Source organism: Tupaia chinensis, unplaced genomic scaffold (genome assembly GCF_000334495.1).
Source record: "Tupaia chinensis unplaced genomic scaffold, TupChi_1.0 Scaffold141293_1, whole genome shotgun sequence".
In the NCBI taxonomy this organism is placed as follows: domain Eukaryota; kingdom Metazoa; phylum Chordata; class Mammalia; order Scandentia; family Tupaiidae; genus Tupaia; species Tupaia belangeri.
Window position 1 is genome coordinate 493,412 of NW_006201156.1, and position 4,123 is coordinate 497,534.

A 4,123-nucleotide genomic window follows, 5' to 3' on the forward strand; every position below is an offset into this window, starting at 1 on the left:
AAAAAAAAAAAAAAAACAAACAAACACTGATATTTGGGACCAGCAGGTAGCATGATGGTTAGGGTGCTGGACTCCCACATGGCTGACTGTGGTTCGGGTCCCAGACCTAGTAGCTTGCTTTCTTTTTCTCTCTCTCATGCTCTGGTCAAATTAAAATAAGTAAATAAATAGGTAAAGTTATAGGACCAGCAGTTAGCATAATGGCTATGTTGCTGGACTCCCATGTGGTTGACTAAGGTTTGAGTCCTGGACTTTGTGGCTTAAACTCACGCTGGGTGCGTGTGCGTGTGTGCCCAAGATCCCGAGAGGAGAACGGAGAAGAAGGGATTGCGGCGTGGCCATTCCCCCAGGGGGTGATTTCTCACTTTCTGTCTCTCTCTCTTTCTTTCTAGCAAGCGCACATGCCCTATAGCAAAAACCTCTCAAAAAAAAGGGTAAAGTTAGATAGAATAATTCTTTAAAAATAAACTGATATTTGATTTCTCTTCCATTCTAGTTTGTTTATTTATTTTAGAGAGATTTTTGCCTAGTCCAGCCTCACAATTATTAAGAGCAAGGATTACAGGTGTGTGCAGCCCTGCACGGCACATTCAGGCTGCTGTGGGAACGGAGACAGCGCCTCCCATGTGGCCTCCAGCCTTGCAAGTGGTGGTGCTGTGCTCTGCAGCTGGGCCGAGGCTTTTCATTTGAATAGTTGCAGTTTCATTTCTAGACGTTTCATCGGGCTCATTTTCAAATATTCCCAGTAACCTTGATGAGTTTCTTATTCTGTCATTTTATTTTCAGTATCCTTTTTCACTTCTTTATTGTTATTAAAATTCTTATTTTCGATTCTGAGTCTCACCATTCCGTTTTATGCAGTATTTGTGGCTTTCACCTTTGCGTTTCTGCTGACTCATACTTCTTGTGGTTCTTTTCTCATGTGCCCACGGGTACCCGCCACACCGGGGGCACAGTAGCTGAGCCGGTGCACGGGAGTGGGGCACAGTAACTGAGCCCGGTGCACCCAGAGTGGAGGGTGTACCCTGCTCTTTATTTCCCTGGTCCACGTGACCTCGACCCTGGGCTGGAGGGAGGAGCTCATAGCTAGACCAGACCCCGTGGAGGGTATTTTCTTCTTTCTCTCATTCCTGCATCCTCGTCCTCTGTCGTGAATAATGAGAACCAATCCTGTTACTTTACAGCTATGTGCCACTAAACGTCAGGGCGTTTCGTTACATGCTAGTAACTGGAAAAGACTTTATCACAGGCTCCATCCTGTACCATGCCCAGTTCACGTGTGTGGGCACCCCAGGACATCTGCCCAAACTCTCTCTCAGAGCAACAGCAGGGCCGGCTCCGTGGCACAGCGCGGCACGGCGCGGCACGGCGGTAACACGCGACTCTGAACCGCCACCACGGCGCCGCTCTCCTTGGGAAAAGGAGCGGGCAGAGCAGGGTCAGGCCTGGAACGTGCGGAGGACCCAGAGCACCGCCCGGGAGGGGGCACGGGCTCCAGGAGGGTGCAGCCTTAGGTACCCATGGGGCAGGAGCCGGCAGAGGGGGACCAGAGCGAGGCCCTGTGATGCGCGGGGCCTCAGCAGGCCCCGCAGCCTTCTGGGCAGTACTGGCCGGGCGCTCTCTGTAGGCATCACTGTCGGGCCTCACCCAGCCCTGCCCGCCAGTCCTGCTGTCTCCATTGCCCGGATGAGAACACCAAGGCTCGCGGAGGGCCGTCGCTTACCCGGGTTGGGGCTGCCATCTGAAGCCGAAGCCCGGTCCTCTATGTGTGCCACCTGCCCTGAGGCCCTCCTTGGCTCACGACTCTTGATGGAGCATGTTTTAGAAACAGCCCGGGTACCTTCGTTTTAGGATAACAGCATGGGTGTGCGTGTGCGTGCGTGTGCGTGCGTGTGCGTAGAATCCCGAGAGGAGAATGGAGGAGGAGGGATTGCAGTGTGGCCATCCCCACCCAGGAGGTGATCTTTCACTTTCTGTCTCTCTGTCTCTCTAGCAAGCACACAAACCCTACAGCAAAAATCTCTTAAAAATAAAACCAAAACAGCATGAAGCCAGGCGGTGGTGCCGCGGACCTCCATAGGAAAGGTCCTGGTTCTCGTCCCGGGGCCTCCCTGGGCACCCATGTGCTATGATCTGGGCCGGCCGAGACGGGTGGGTCATGGCGTGAAGCCCTTGAGGTTGTTCTCTGCCTTGCTCGCTCTCTGTCTCTCTCTCTCTCTCATGGAAAAAATAAATCAATAGACTTTCTAAAACATCAAAACTGTAGGCTAAATAAGGAGCCCCGAGGAGCCTGAAATCAGAGGGCTGGCCTTGAGTCGGGGCACAAGGCTGGGATTCAGAGGTGGGAGGTGCCCCGCTGCCTTCTAGCCAGGAGCCCAGTCCTGCTGGAGGTCACCACCTGCTGGACTCTCACTTATCTCTTTAGCTCCCTATCGAGAGATCTCTTTATCAACTGCCTGGGTTTTAAACCCGAAGTCCACACCAGGGAGTCCCTGGCCTGGAGGAGGCGGTCTACTCCTATCTCTCTGGTTCGGCAGCCTTTGGTGTCCCCCTGTTATCTGCCTGCTGCTTCCAGAAGGCCGAGTTTGTGCCTCCCCCGCAGAGTGAGAGCTGGCGGGGAGGGAGCGGGACTCCCCTTCCAGCCTGAGCGCCATCCCCAACTGCCTCGCCTCCGCCTCCTCAGGCTGGCTGCTGCCGCCCTGGCCTCTCCACGGATGTACGGTCTTCAGGGAGGGCTTTGCGGATCTGGATCTGGGAGGGTTCACAGAGCAGCCACTTGTTTCTTTTAAGTTAGGGAAACCCACATGGCGTCTCACTTCAGGTTCACAGGCTTGTTTGTTCATCATAGCACAAAAAGGAACTTCTACTATTTCTTTTTTTAAAAGAATTATTTTATTTATTTAACTATTTATTTATTTAAATTTGATCATAGAGGGACAGAGTGAGAGACAGAGAAAAGAGAGGGAAAATGAGAAAGCAAGCCACCAAGTCCGGGATTTGAACCAGTCGGCCATGTGGGAGTCCAGCGCCCTTAAACTACCATGCCAACTGCTGGCCTCAACTTCTATTTATTGAACAGCAAGGGCGGGGGGCCAGCAGGTGGCACGGTGGCTAAGGCGCTGGACTCCCACATGGCCGACTGGTTCAAGTCTGGGGCCAGGAGGCTTGCTTTCTCACTTTCCCTTTCTCTCTCTCGTCTCTGGTCAAATTTAAAAAATAACAATAACAACACATGTTATTAAATAAATAATTCTTTTTTAGAAAAAAGAGATTGCGGGACCAGCAGTTAGTGTGATGGCTATGTCGCTGGACTCCCACGTAGTCGACCGCGGTTTGAGTCCCAGACCTGGTGGCTTAAACGCACGCCGGGCGCGTGTGCGTGCGTGCCCAAGATTCCGAGAGGAGAATGGAGGAGAAGGGATTGCGGTGTGGCCATCCCCCCTGGGGGGTGATTTCTTGCTTTCTGTCTCTCTGTTTCTCTATCTTTCTGGCGAGTGCACACGCCCTATAGCAAAAAACCTCTCTCAAAAAAAGGAAAAAAAAACGAGATTGTGGTGTGGGGACCCTGGAGTGATTCCTCACTTTCCCTCTTTGTTGCTCTCCGTCAGCACTCGTGCCCTAGAGCAGAAACTTAAAAAGAACAAAAGCAAGGGCTCGTTGATGTTGGTGCCCAGTGTGTGGGAGCCACAGTGCGACGACAGTGACTGTCCTCCCGCAAGGGCACGTTGATGTTGGTGCCCAGTGTGTGGGAGCCACAGTGCGACGACAGTGACTGTCCTCCCGCAAGGGCACGTTGATGTTGGTGCCCAGTGTGTGGGAGCCACAGTGCGACGACAGTGACTGTCCTCCCGCAAGGGCACGTTGATGTTGAGGGCCAGTGGGTGGGAGCCACAGTGCGGACGACAGTGACTGTCCTCCCGCTCAGCCTCACTGCCAAGAAAGCACAGCTGGCATCCTCGCATGACCCCAGGCCTGGGGAAGCCCGGTCTGGGCCACTGCAGCCCTTGGCAGGGAGCGAGACCCAGGCTGGAGGGACGCGGCTCCGGGAATCCCACGGAGCTGCCAGGTCCTCGCGCTCTGGGTGTTTCTCACACGCTCCCCTTCCTTCTTCCCTGACACACTC